Source organism: Adiantum capillus-veneris, chromosome 18 (assembly GCF_014529385.1).
Source record: "Adiantum capillus-veneris isolate H3 chromosome 18, ASM1452938v2, whole genome shotgun sequence".
Lineage (NCBI taxonomy): Eukaryota > Viridiplantae > Streptophyta > Polypodiopsida > Polypodiales > Pteridaceae > Adiantum > Adiantum capillus-veneris.
The window spans coordinates 54,167,318-54,182,954 of record NC_140948.1 but is presented as its reverse complement, the minus strand read 5'-3'; the positions used below and the strand labels follow the sequence as shown (position 1 = coordinate 54,182,954).

Below are 15,637 nucleotides of genomic sequence, written 5' to 3'. Positions count from 1 at the left end.
TGAATTGACATGACTCTCCTCTTTAAAGAGCCCACAAAACTCTTAGTTGTTGCACAAGCGTAACAAAATTGATCTCTTAGTGCTTGAACTAGTATTTCATAAAAGTTAAGCTTCATGTAAAGTATCTTGCTTGCAAAAGCACCTTCCATCCATATACCAATACAGTAAACATCAGTCTCTGGATTAAGCAAGCCATGTAGCTTCTCAATTAAGCAAGTCTTGTAGCTAAGGGTTTTAGAAAAGAAAGAAGGCCGTCCATTAATTCTTGTGAAGAAAATCGTCCAAAACCTTGAAGATGCCATGTACAATGACCAAAAGAGATTTGAGCAAAAGCACAGAAATCAGCAGCGATCCCACATTGGTCAAGAACACCACAATCGTTAGCACCGTCATTATCGCCAAAATTTCTCTATCACTGAAGGGTCCATTGAAAAAAACCAATTGCTATGTCCGATATAGATAGAGGAACATCCAACACCCAAAAGAATGCAAAACATGAAAAGAAAAACAAGGTGTGTCACTAGGCTAAAACCCGTAACTGCTAGCAAAAAGAAGAGGTGCTTTCGACGAAATTATCCCCAGTTCTTCTGCACTTTATTTATTGCCTCCCCAATTGATGAGTCTGGTTTATGAAATTGATTTTTCTTGAATATCGACAAACACGTAAATTATCGCATACAAAAAACCTGTGTGAAACATTCCGCGCCGGTGCGGACTATTTCAGAAAGTTTCTTTTGGGTCAAATTCGAAAAAACTCATTGATTTGTGGCCAATATTCTCCGACCGCTCCTATCAAGCTCGACAACCTCCATCGCTCGCATGTCCAAGGCCAAATTAAAGCCAAATCTGGTTGGCTAGCTACAACAGCTCCTACACACGATCGAGTATTTAGATATTATTGGGTGGTCAAGCATGACCCGCATCCAACAGAAGCTCTCCAAAATAGTTGTGCTACACCACAACAAGCAGCAACATATGTACAGATCATGGCTAGCAACACAAAAAGCAACGGAACCACAAAATTATGCCAGGTTGTACAAGTGCAACAGCATATTCTGAAGCGCAACAACTATGTTCATAGAAACATGCGGTACGTCTAGTTGATACTTCGCAATCACAAGAAGTTTTGGACAGATTCTCACAATAATTCCCACGTTATGACTTACCTCAACATCATGAGCTTCTGTGAGGAAGGCATAGCATACCTAGCTAGGTACGATTGGGGGCAGGGGACCGCCGGCCCGGTGGGGGGGACCGGGGGTAACCTGCTCCCAATCGTACCTAGCTAGGAATGCTCTCGAGCAGAAGCTCATGATGTTATGCATTGTATGAAAAACATTGAAAAAGGCTCCCTTTTCCTACGTGAGAAAATTTCTAAATCTTCTTGTGAATGTACTACTTCATGCGCCTACTACTGGCACGCAGTATATTTTATTCAAATCATTTTGAGATTCCTTTGATTCTGTTTCTTACCTTACCCCCCAGGGCACTGCTTTAGTACCTCTATAAAAGGTAGATGGCGGGCTCGAACCCGTAACCGCTCTTTCAACAGCCTTTTCTAGATGTATCGTAACCACTCAAGTAGCCAAGCTAGCTGCTCCCACGCTTCAATCCATGAAAAAAAAAACTCTACGCGGCTCAAGCTCTCGGCACCTCCTTCTCACTCTCCACCCTCTGTCCCTACACTACCTCTGCTCTGCTACCCTCCGCCTTGCTCGCACCTCCTCCTGTCTGTTGACTGCTGCGTCACCCGACAATTGGCATTGTGCTTCGACTTTCATTGCGTCCCTCGTATCTACATTGATTCTTTGTAATTTCCGATTTAATCTGATTGGGCCCCCCTACTACTCCGACTACTGATCATCAATTGCAAGTTGGGGCACTCCATCCTCCCTAGTACAGATTCAAGATGATTGTTGCGTCTAAGGCTAGGGCAGCATGGGTCGCATTCATTGACTGCACATATCTTTTGTGTGCACACCTACGCGACAGAGAGAAAAAGAGAGAGACAAAGAGGCTGACCGCGGTACAAATTTTTTTCTCAATTTCTACGCGCTTCTCTTGGTATGGATCGTCTCTTTGTTTCCATAACCTCGGAGAAAAAACTTCCTAAAACAGTCTGCATCGGTGCAGACTGTTTGGGATGTTTTTATTGCGAGGTTTTGGAAACGAAGAGTGAGTTCACATAGGTAGATTCCCAGCCGGCACAGACTGTTTCATGTTGTGTTTTTTTGCATTATGAAAACGAAGAGCGAGTTTACATAGGTAGGTTCCCAACTTGTAGTTGGCAATTGGCAACCAAATGCACACATGCTCAGATGAAGCGTGATTTTTTTTCCTTGAGATGTTTTGATGGGAAATTTTTTCTATCCTTGCACGCCAATTTTGAATTTGCATATGCTATGTGTCCTCGCGCAGGTGACCCGAACGTAAAGATGTCCCAAGGTAGACTGCAATACCATAAGGCTTCAAATGACATCCCAAGACAGACTACACTACTATAAGGTTTCGAAAGAATTAAGCTCTTTGCTCGTCCTACCAAATGCGTCAAAAAGAGCTGATATAGGTATACATCCTATGTAAAGCTTAATTGAAGGTGGGTGTTCCGGGTTTGACCAACTTGGCATGCATGATACTTGCCCAACACCCTTCGCTTTCCTCTTGTAATAGTTGCCTGACCTACCAATTTCCAAAAAGGACTAGGGTGCCACTTTGAACAGCATGGTCACCTCAGCTATCGATTGCTCTTAGAATCTTCATGATTGTGTCTCTCTACAAAGAGTATCATTAGTCTTGGTAATCTTCAATTCCGTATTTCTTGTTTGTAGCAGCTAGGCAAGCAATTGTCACCCTTGCAAGTCAACATATGTGCCTATATATAGATGCTATGGTGGTGGTGGTGGATACCATCTAGGAAATAGGGCAGATGCAACTAGGTCTGTTTGGGCCACATGGCAGAAGAGAGCACCGCCAAAGAAAAGACAAGGTAGGGCTTATGGCACCTCACGGTTGGTGCTCGTGCAAATTCTCATGACGAAGTAATTGAGAGGCTATGGGTGGTGCTACTACCATTATCGCTATCTAGCAAGGAGATATTATAGCCGAGGAGGGACTATGGTGTGCAAAAGTGAAAAAGGAGAGGGAGTCTTGGCAACTTAAGAAAATCGGTGGAGATATTGGGAGAAAGATGTGACATCTCCATAGGGTAGCCGTAGTGGGGAAGCTCGGGACTAAGAAATCGATAGCCATGGTGGTTGTAATGGAAATGGCCTATGAACTTTGAGAGTAGCGGAATTAGGAAAACTAGAGAAAGCACTTTTGTGAGATTACTTTGAGAGCATAGAGGGTGAACTTAATTGATGGTAGCAACATAAACATAGTACTTAGATAACTTGGCATGAACAATACTTTTGCAAGAGAGAGAGTTTAGAGAACATGACAAACAGTTGAGGACCGGATTTATGTGGAGCCGGTTCCCCCTCCAATAGGCATTTGTATTATAGATTCTCCCATCAAGAGAGACTTGGTACAATACAATCTTTGTGTTCATTGTGACCTAGGTGATGCAGTGAAGATGGAAAACTTCATGCATCACGAACATAACATAAACTTTGCAAAAGCATTAATCATCCCAAGCCTCAGTCCCAAGGCCTCAAACACCTTCGAAGGTGAATAGAGCTAGCGGGGAATGAGGGTAGGGAAGAGGAAGAAGAAACATTCCATAGGAGAAAGAAGTAGTTCCTCATTTATCATCACTCTTCTTGCTAGCATACGTAATAGCATAGTAATGAAGATGGAGAAGATGGCAAGATTAAGCATTGAAGCATGGCTCTAGGTTGGATTTGCATTCCATAGCCAAGAGTGTTGGTGTAGGCTCTCAACTTCTATACTAGCTTAGAGAAGGAGATGGAGCTCTTGCACTTTGCACTTCACACAATGTGAGTGTGTGTGAGTGTGTGTGGGAGAGTATACCCCCCAAGCAACCCCCCTTCTTGCTTTGGTCAACACCCCCTTGTAGCTCATGCTTGAAGCTCATTGGACCCCTGCAAGCCTGGCCAATCACATGCAGGATGCATAATAAGCAACAAGCGTAGTCTTGGGACAAGTGTCCCCCTTTCCCCTTTGAGAGAGAGGGCTTGATAAATGCAAAAACAATTAATTAAATTAACTAATGTATCATTGGACCCCTTGGGAGGCCAACCAATAGGCTTTAGGCACACCATGAGGGTAACATGGGTAGGGGCTTGACATGTGTCCTTGCTGCCTCTTAAGGCTTGTCTTATCTTGTGTTTGTGTGTGTGTGTGTGTGTGTGTGTGTTCTCTCTCATCCCCCTAGCTTTAGGGCTCGCCCCCTCTCTTGTAGGGATGCTTTGACTTTGTGGAAAACAAGCACCATAGTCAGCAAGCACGACAAAGCACCTCAAGCTTGGGTAGTGTTCCCACAAGCACCTCAAGCTCCCTAGTCGGCAAGCACGACAAGCACCTCAAGCATCTTGGTCAGCAAGCATGACAAGCACCTCAAGCATCTTAGCCAGCAATCACGACAATCACCTCAAGCACCTTAGTCATCAAGCACGACAAGCACCTCAAGCTTGGGCCGGGTTCCCACCTGAAGCACAACCCTAGCTTACCTAAGGTCAAAGGACTTTTTAACACTAACCTTTGGAGGTCTTCAATGAAGCTAACCCTAAGGTCTTTTAAGCTCCATTGGTTAGCCTTTCTCTTTGACAAACCATCTCTCATTTGGACCCCTTTACTATTGGACCCGTGTTGAGATAGATTTGTAAGCACATGTCTATATTCTAACCCTTGTTCCCGTTTATTCTCCCACATTAAATGATCAATTTAATATGAAAAAATCATTCGGGTTGGTTAGATATTAGATTTATGACAATGACTAACCTAAAATGATGACTTAGGGATACCTTAGAGTAGAGACATATATTCCAATTTTCAAATAAGTTGCGGGTTGGGCGAAGAGAGAAGGGGGGAGAGACAGAGAGAGAGAGAGAGAGAGAGAGAGAGAGAGAGAGAGAGAGAGAGAGAGAGAGAGAGAGAGAGAGAAGAGATGTGTTTAGGAACAATCATAGATAGCTAAACTATTGTATGTTTTGTGCTATGCAAATGACTTTTATGATCTACCTTTATATCAATCATGTTTTGCTTTGCTCAGTTTTATGATTGCTTGGAAAGTTTTGCTTGGATTTTGAAATTTCCCGTCAATGCCAAGAATTGGAGTGTGTAAGCGTGTCGTAATATGCACACAATCCCTCTTTCTTTCTATCGAATCCGCTTTCTCTTCTTCGTCAAGAGTGTATATTTGAGGCTTCAATGGTGAAGTTGAGGTGAAGCTATCTCTTTCTCTCTCGTTACACTCTCTCTCCTCTCTGACTCAACTTGAATGCACAACCTATCATGAGAAAACAGCTTTTGTGTTTTTTATTCTAGACATATTGGCACTTGGAATGAGTTGATTATTCCTGCTACAAAGTCGTAGATATCAAAGCGATGTCCATTTTGATTAAAAGAGATTTGGAACCAAAGTTCTGTAGCTCAAGTTATGAGCAAAACAGTGACTTTTTGTCAGTGTCCTAAATTGAGCAATCTGCATCCCTCTTTCTTTGAGCTTACAAAAAGCTCAACCTCTCATTCTTTGTGGCTTATGGAGTTCAGTCCCTTGCCACCTTGATGCATGAGCTCTATGTGTCAAGCTCACAATGCCTATGGAATTAGTATCTTGATCACTGACGATATCCTCTGGCAAACCATACAGGTTGTAAAGCTGGTCGACAAATAAGACCGCCAACTCGTGGCTTTTTACTGTCCGAGTTGGCTTTTTACTGTTGACTTCGTTGGTATAAACTTCTCCATTTTTGTGAGTCTATTGACCACAACCCAAATGGCATCATTGCCCCGATTAGTATTTGGTAAACCAACGATGAAGTCCATGGAAATACTTTGCCACTTGGCATCTGGGATTTCCAATGGATGTAGCAAGCCAGCTTTCTTAAGGCGCTCTACCTTATTGACCTGACACTGAGCACATCTCTTCACATAGGTCTCTATGTAAGAGCGCATTCTTGGCCACTTGGCATCTGGGATTTCCAATGGATGTAGCAGGCCAGCTTTCTTAAGGCGCTCTGCCTTATTGACCTGACACTGAGCGCATCTCTTCACATAGCTCACTATGTAAGAGCGCATTCTTGGCCAATAGAAATATCACTTGACCAAAGCCAAAGTTCTTTGGATACCCTAGTGCCCATAGCCACGGAAGCTCCGAACTTTGATCCGTTTACCAATGTGAATCTCGTCGGGAGAAGGGAAACATCGAGAGATAAGTAGCACTGCAACATTATGCTCCGATACCACTTGAAGAGTGCATGGTACATGCCGAAAGCAAGGGAGAAGAAGAACAAACACAAGCACGATGTGGGTGGAGCTCTCTGTCAAGATTCAGGCACTACTCCTTATTGCTCTATATGACCAAAAGAATAGATAAGGTTAGTACGGTCAGTATGATGGGTGTTTGGCCAGTTGGCTTGAACCCTAATAAAAATGGACTTTCATGTAAATAGAGGGAGAAAAGAGCTGCCAAGTTTAACCAGAGCTTTCTAGACAAGAAGATATAGGAGGCCAATTTGGTGATGAAGCATGAGATTATCTGGATTTCACCTTCCATAAGAAGTTTAAGATGAAGTGGATTGGTCCTTATAAGATACACAAGGCTTTTCCCAATGGTACTTATCGGCTTGTGTGGATGACCGATAAGCATCTAGAAGCTATATTTTGACAAGGAATTGGTGCGAGATGTGCATCAGAATGTGATTGAATGGATTTGGGCCAGAAGGTACCATTCTGAGGCTAATAGGGGATGATGATTAAAACTAGAAAAAGGTTAGGCTTGAAAGTTGATATTATGCTCTTCAAGGTGCTCTCTCAAGTCATCCAAACAACTCCTCAATTTGAGCCCTAATGTGCAAGATATAACAAGTTGAATGTCAAAATGGTTTGCAAATTTGTAATGAATGGTGCATAGATGGTGATGGCCCAAGAGACATATGAAACTGTTCAATTTGTTGTCCATTTTAGTCTTTTTGTATCTCAAATTGGAGTTCAAACGACCAAGTTATGAGCAGATGAAATTTCCCAAGGGATCAGGTCTGCACCATTTTTTGTCACCTTGGGAAGTGCACACTCAGAGTTGTTTTAAAGATTGCCAAAGTTTCAAGAGGAGGTGTGCACTATATGAAGCAAGCCATAAGAAATTGATCAATGATCGGAGCCCTCAGCATCAAGTTATAGCTTGTAACAGGTTGCAAAGGATGGGGGTTGCAAGTTAATATATTTTTTTCTCATTTTTGGATCGTCAGTTCGGGGCCTTGGAAGCATTGGAATGTAGAGTGGAGGGTCTTTTTAAAAGAACGTAATATGGATTTTTAACGAGTCTTTACTGATTGATCATTGTATTAAGAAGCAAAGAGATATTGGGGGCGCAAATGGGCATGAAAATTAAATTTGCTGAAAGCAACTTGGTGTTTTTTGGGGGCTCTAAAGGAGGTTTAATAAGAGCAGCTACCAAGTGGACAATTGGTAATATGACATGCGTATTTTTAAAGAGATTTGATGTGGTATATATAGCCCAACACTTGCTCTCCATACCATCTCATAAGTGAGGCCCTCCCTTAAGGTGGAGATCTCACAAGCTATGGTGTCTACACCCATGCGCTACTCTCAGTGGCTCCCCTCGTAAACAAGCAACGGCATTGACCATACCCAGTGGTGCATTGCACATGCTCCCATGCAGAGGGGGCTGCTCCCCTTTTATTGAGGGGGAGTCTCACACAATGTTGTGTGTGCATGCAATTGGAGGGCGGCCGACTTCTTGTATAGGTGTTGGTTGAGAAATCTGAGTGGAAAGTCTAGTTTCCATGCAAAGCTACTATGATTTAGTGTGTGGTTGAAGGGGGACTCCTAAAAAAAGAAAAAGGGTCCACATTTTTGCACGTTTTTGGTAGGAGATTGTTTTGTGGGACAAAGAAGAAGGAGAGAGGGTCCCAAGAGACTTGGAGCCATCTTTTTTGTATATACTCCACCATAGTCCATCATTGAAAAAAGCAAGTTTATAGCCTATAACATTTCTCTATCATCATCTCCCCGTACCCTTTTCTCTTTTCTTCTCTTGTGCAACGGCATATGGTTGTGTGTATGTGAGCCTCAAGGACAATTGTGGGTGTGCACGTGCGCGCGCACACACACATAGAGGTTGTCCTTGCGATTGAGAATAGAGAAGTAATTGTGCCGATTGTTGTTTAGTAAGGTATGCTCTTGTGTGTGATTGTGTGCTCGAGAGTGTCTAGTCAAAATATGGTTGATAAATTTTTCTACTTGCTGTTTTTTTTAAAGGATCGGGTGTCGTGATTCCACTTGGGCTATAAAGAGGCGAGTGTGTGTTGTTAGTTGTGTTTCCCTTTCTCCCCCTTCTAGCGTGCTCTCAAATTAGATTGGGATTTGTTCAAGTTTGTGGTGCTAATTTTTTGCAAATACTGAAGAAGCGAAGTTGTAGAAGGCCGGTTGAGGACATTAACTATTGCTGCAACTACCTCAACACACAAGGTCTTCAATATTCTCGATGCTCGAGCATTATCGATGTCATCTCCACTAGTGGCTAATAGCTCAATAATGTTAAACAAGTCTAGAAAGACTCCAATATTAAGACGATAGTTCCCAATGGTGTCCCCTATAGGCATGCCAATCGAGATAATAGATTAGGCCTAGTTCCACTGACCATAACCTTTCATAGATTACTCAAGGTCCTCTCTTCTTAGGTAAGAAAAGAGAAACCTAGGCTCTAATACCAATGTTAGAGAATCTAGCTATTTCTTAGATTTACAACGGAATTAAGTAACATGTGTAATTTCCCTAAGAGAATTTCAGAAAGGAGACACAGAAGTTGTTCCATGGTGATTTCATTGCACTCACACATTAGAGCAATTAGCCGCACACATAAACTTGAAGAGAATCACAAAATTAAGAGTGAAAAATTGATGAGGACCGGATTTTCTTGGAGCCGGTCCCCCCTACAAAAGGACCTGTATTATAATTCTCAAAGAGAGCTTGGTTACAATACATACTTGCGCTCTTGCGGAGCCTTTCTTAAATTATGGTGTACTTCAAGATTTCATGGTGTAACCCTCCTTCCCAAACCCTAAACATCCCAGCTAGGAGAAAGAAAGTGGGGGGGGGAAGAGGTAGATGAGGGTGAAAAGAAGTATTTTTCAAACAAGAGAATTGTACCATGTATACGCCTACTCTATCGGCAAGCTCTTAACATAGCTTAGCATAATAAAGTAATAGGAGACAATAAAGAAGAGGATGAATCTTTCACTTGGCAGTATTTGCATCCATAGCCAAGGTTCTCGAGCATGGAGACTATCTCTTAAGCTCCCATGAGAGAGGGAGTGAGAGAGTGCTTTGCTTTCCTTCAGCAACTTCAAAGCTTGCAAAACGAAGGAGAGTGAGAGGGGGAAAAGCCAACAAGCCCTTCATGCTATTTTCCTCCGCCAACTTACCCAAAGTAAAAAAGGAATGCTCACTAAGTGTATTAATGAAATGTAAAACACTAAAGATTCAAGTTATGCTTGCTTAAAAACTTGTCTAAAACTTGTTATCCTTGAAGAACTCTTCCTTTTGACTTTGCTTTGGCAAGGGTGCACACACACACACATCCCACCTTCCACAAAGCAAGTAAGTGCTACTTTGAACATGTGGACTAGCCATACTTTGTGAAGCAAGTCTATGGTCAATGTACTAATTAAGATCGAGTTGATTTAACCTCAGACTTTCAAGTTTTCCTAGCCTTAATTAAAAATCTTAGTCCTAGCTTTGAATTTATCAGCTCGAGCACAAGACCTTTGCACAATCTCTTACCAAGGCAAAATCATAATGAACTTCTACCAAGTTACATAGTATGTGACTTGCCCCTTAGGTATATTGCATAAGGAAAACACTACATTGAGAAGCACTATTTAAGTTTTGAAAAAAAGGTTCTTTAACACCATGTCTACAAAAGTGTGTGTGTGGATTCTAGTATGTGGTTCATAAATCGTATTTAAAAAAATATGTTGGCTCTAAATTATATGAATATGTGGTGTTTGCAAGTAAATAGAGTGGCACATAAAGTATTGTGACAAACAAAATTCATCTGATCTTGGAAAAAAATCATTCAATATGAGTGGGTAAGACAAAAACATGCCAAAATCAAGGAACACTGATGTGTCCATTAGAATTTTGAAAACTTTTTTATCTATAAAAAAATGGCTTGTTCTTGCATATTTAGATTTTCTCCTATGAAGCTTTCCCAGAAAAATCCATTTGACATTGTTGGGAGCATAGAAATGACCTATGATTTTTTCCTAGTTTGCCATAATCTTGTATACTTTTTTCATTCATGGGTTTAGAACTCTTAACATCTCTAACAATTACAACAACCTTAAGAATGATGAAATGTGAACAACCCTATAAATCTAAATTCCAAACAATATTTGGAAAGATGTTTGTTTCTTAATTTTTCATGTGAGTCTTGTGATTGCTATGGTCCATTCTTAGCTCTCAAAGCTTACCTTAAATTCAAAACACTTGATAGCCATTGTTGACATGTACCATTCCTAACACAAACACAAATCTAGGGAAAGAGATTTGGACAAACATCCAATTGCATAATATGAGATATGGACGGTCATCCAAATTTCATAGACTTGTCACACATAAATTTATGACTCTTAACATCTCTAAAAAATATACAGTCCTAAAGTATGATGAGATTTGAACAGTTGTCTTGATCTTAACTCCAAACTAGATTTGGAAAATCGTCCAAATCTCAAACCCAAGCTTCGGGATTGTTGTAGTTAAACACCAAATTCTACTTTTGTTTGGTATATTGTCCTATTTCCAAGGCTTATCTCAAATTTAAGATCCCTCATCATTGTTGTCAACATCTTCATATTCCTAACACATACAATTCCGAGTGACAAGATTTGTGCTAGCATCCAACTCTCATCCCAAATGAGATCCATGCTTGAACATGAGATTTGGACAGTTGTGCAATCTCAAAGACTTGTCACTTATAGGTTTTGAAATCTCTACATCTCTAGAGGACGATGAGATTTGGACAACTGTGAAAATCTTAATATCAAACCAAATTTCGATAACCATCCAAATTTCAAACTCAAGCTTTGAAGATGACTCCAACACTTCCAAGAGCGTATATGCATCTTGAGGTGACATGATCTGCTAAGAGATAAATTTTTGCCTATCATTAAGTTGGATAGATGATTAAAACTCAAGAACAATGACAAGAGAATGGCAGTTGTCTAAATCTCATCTCGTTGTTAGTCATATATTTATGCTCTTTACATCTCTAACAAATAAAAAAATCTAAAATGTGATGAGAGTTGGGGAACCATATAGATTGAAGCCCAAATTAGATTTGAACACCCATCTAAATCTTCAAAGAAGACAATTGTCATGGGGGTTTTGTAACTAGATACCAGATTCTATTTTTATACTTATGGATCTTGCACTAGTTACATAGATTGTCTTATTTCCAAGTTTTTTCTCAAATAAAAAACCATGATCACTGTTGTTGACATCTTAATATTCCTAGCACAAATACTATCTTAGGGGATGAGATTTGGATAAGCGTCAAAATCTCAACCCCAAACGAAATCCAAGCTGGAAGATGAGTTTTGGACGATTGTCTAAATATGATAGACTTGTCATTCACAAATTTAGAGCTCTTAATATCTCTCACAAATACAAAAACAAAAAGGATCATGAAGCTTCAAGAACCACCTTTATCATGGGTTTGTTGCTTTAGATAATACTAAAAAATTATTTTTTTATTTTACATATAATTTTTGCACATGTTACAATCAATTTTTAGTTTTCAAAGCTTATCTCAAATCCAAACATTCTTAATATTCCTAACACATATGCAAATCTAGGGGAAGAGATTTGGACATACATGCAAATCTCAAGCAAAATCAAATCCATGCTTGAATATGAGATTTGCACGATTATTTGAATCTCATATACTTATCACTCTCACTGATTTATGACTCTTAACATTTCTAACAAATACGGAGTCTTAGAGTATGACAAGATTTTGACAATTTCCGGATCTTAACTTCAAACTAAATTTCCACAACCATCCAAATATGAAAACCAACCTACAAAGAACACCTTTTCCATGGGTTGTTGCATCTTGCACTCGTTAAGCCATTGATTTTTTTGCTTTCAAGGCTATCTCAAATCTAAACCCTTGAGCATTTTTATTTATGTCTTCATATCTATGAAACATACACAATACTTGGGGATGAGATTTGGATAAGTGTCCAAACCTCTATTCCAAACAAGATCCATCCTTGAATATGAGATTCAAACAATTGTTCAAATCTAGCAAGCTTGTCACTCATAGATTTAGAATTCTCCACATCTCTAGAGGATGATGAGATTTGGACAATGGTACAAATTTTAATCTCAAACTAGATTTGAAGAATCATCCAAACCTCAAGCTCAAACGTCAAAGACAACTTTGTCATCTCCAAAGACATGTGTGCATCTTGTGTTGATATGGTATATTGTGGTTAATTTTCCATATATCCTTAGCTCCCCCTCAGTCTTTATGAGATTTACATAATCGTCCAAAACTCAGAATATTGACTAGAGAGTCAAACTTACTCACACTCAAATGTTTTTGTATATTTCTTATAAATGATTGTTTGCCACTCTAAATTGACATTCATGAACTAAAATTTTTTAGACTACTCTTGATTGATTGATTTTTGTGGGTGCTAGTGTTTGATTGGGTTTCTTTCATGGTTTGCAAGTATTAGTGGAAATTAGTGTCATTACTATTGGGAAAGAGTTTGAAAATTGTGATTTTTTTCCAATTAGAGGAAATTAGTGTCGTTACTATTGGAAAAGAGTTTGCAAATTGTGACACCCAAATTGTGTGCTCATTAAAGGAAGTTTAGGAGACAGGTGGATGAAAACCATATTGGTGCATGTAAATGATGATTTTGGTGCCCACCAATAACTTTTGCATACCATCATCTTGCATGGTATGCATCTTTCCATGCTGCTTGCATGGTACACATCTTTCAAGGAGAGTATATGGATTTTGTAGTAGCACTACTTAATACAAATCATGGCCATGATGCCATATGGGTAATTGTAGACCGTTTAACAAAGATGGGTCGATTAATTCCCACTAAGACTATGATTAAGACACCGGAGTTAGCACGGCTATTTATAGAGCATATATATAGACTCTACAGTCTTCCAGCTAGTATCATTAGTGATAGAGATCGAAAGTTGATAATTACTTTTGGAGATATGTGTTCCAAAAGTTGGAAACTACACTTAATCTTAGTACGGCGGATCATCTAGAAACAAATGGTGAAAGCGAAAGAGTTAATCAAGTGCTAGAGGATATGCTATGAGCGTATGTTAGCAAGCTGACATAGAGATCAAGCTAAGCACCATAGAGAAAACAAAATTCATTTTCATCTAGAGGAGTTTGGTGAATATATCCTTCTTTAAATCAATGACTACATGAAACCAAGAGCAGTTAAAAGCAAAATCCTATTGAATTGAAAATTACTCGGAGGATGAGATAGTACATTTGAGAGACTGGTATAATACACCTGAGAGAATTGGTAAGGATACATTACAAAGGTCTGGTGCCTCTATAGATAAATGCTAGGGGCCACTACAAATCATAAGTTCCACTCACAAGTCATCCGTAAACATCTTTATTAGGATAAAGGGATCCTCCACTCTAAGTACTAGTTGAACACACCTTCATAATAATGGCTCATGTATGAATAAGAGGAGAACACAACTTTCTTCCAAGATAAATTGTAAAGGATAGAAGAATTTGTTTTTTGGAGCCACACACAAAGAGAGAATAAAAGTAAGAGTAAACCCATCATGATTGCAACCGACATTTATGGCCCCAGACCTGTCAACCTCCCAAGCTTCATAAGTTTCTTGAGACTTCTTTGCATGACAAAATGAATGAATCTTACTAATTTTATTCATAATTCTACTCTGAAGAGTGGAGCTCTTTTCCTAGATCCTATACACAAGAAACTTTACACAAGAAACTTAAATCCTTAAATATGCCTCTTGAAATACAAATAAAATGCGGTTAAGCTTGTCTTTGCTAGTTGTTCAAATTTCATTCTAAAAGCCAATGAGTGGCAAACCAAGGAATGCTGAGAACAAGAGCAAGAGAGAGTATGAAAGTAATTTAATGAGCTTTCATGGGTGTATATGTGTGTGTGGGTGAGTTATAAGGTTATCTCATGCTAAAAGTGGCATTGAAAAGCAGTGCCATCACTGCTAGAGAGAGAGAGAGAGAGAGAGAGAGAGAGAGAGAGAGAGAGAGAGGCCGCACTCAAGCACTGGCATGTACAACCAAAGAGGGGGTGAGAGATCAACAAGTGGTGCGGCCCACACTGGCCATTGGCATGCTGCCATAACCATGAAGGGATTGAAGGTGACTAGATGGTGGTTGGGAGAAGTAGGGAGTAAGAGCAAGAAAGAGAGATATTGAGGCTTCAATGCAAACTGGATGTGGGAGGGGAGAGGTGGAGGAAATAGAATAAAGTAATAATAAAATTATAAGAAAAATGTACGATAGGGTGGTCTTTAGTATGCATTTGGGTGCTCCCTGTTTCTTGCACATGCTAACGTTGCTGGTGTGGTCGATCACTGACTGTTCAACTACCAACATTAATTGCAATTCATACCACACACCCCAACAACACACCGATGGTGAAGGCTTCCCCATTGCTGAACTAGTGATCCCCCTCCCAAGTCTGCTATTGTTGCCTCCGATCCACTACCAGTATGCAGTTGTCGCATCTTGCACTGTCCCTTTGGCTCTCAAGCTGCCCAATGTTTTAGTTATGCCAAACTAATGGGCACATTGTGATCAACTACGGTGATGCCAAGTTAATGGGCACCTTGCTTTTTTGCGATGGTAGCTCAAATCATTTCTTTGACGAGGGGTAAATTTTAACCTTACCTTTATAAATATTATGAGATCGTGCAACTGGTTTGGACACAATATTTTTTTGAAAAAACAAAAGCATTTCTACTAGGGTAGTTCTCACAAAGACGAAGCATCTCAATTTGAGGTCACTAGAGGTCTTTTGGGGCTACTCTCACGACATCAAAGGCTTTCTCTAATTCTTCTTCTTCTTCTTCTATCAAATCTCTCCTTGATTTTATATCACCACTGTATACCAAACCCCAATTACTTGCATGGTTATTCATGCAGACAATATCATAAATGAAATCTAGTGCTAACTTATGTATTTGGGGCATGAAGGTGGAATTCCAAGAGGTAAATCATGCATGAAACAATCTTTAAACTATGAAAGAAATTCATCGTGTGCACAGTGGTGTGGAGTTTCAGTTTTAGCAGAGAGCTGGTTTACAAGCACTGGGTATGTTTTTCCTTGCTTTCTAATGGCCCATTTGGCTTGAGTGTAAGAAAGAAGTGAAGTTTTTTTATACTCGAGTGTTGCTTGGATGGAGAAGGTTTTGTTTTCATGGGTGAGAGTCA

General features: G+C 40.0%; 1 long non-coding RNA gene across 1 annotated transcript; it reads right to left on the bottom strand.

Moving 5' to 3' along the window:
- Window positions 1–639: 639 nt before the first annotated feature.
- Window positions 640–1,889, bottom strand: LOC147435677 (uncharacterized). The gene is made up of 2 exons (XR_015185045.1): window positions 1,474–1,889; window positions 640–870 (listed from the first exon to the last, which is right to left on the bottom strand). It is a non-coding gene; the product is annotated as an uncharacterized LOC147435677 (long non-coding RNA).
- Between the last annotated feature and the right edge of the window lie 13,748 nt (window positions 1,890–15,637).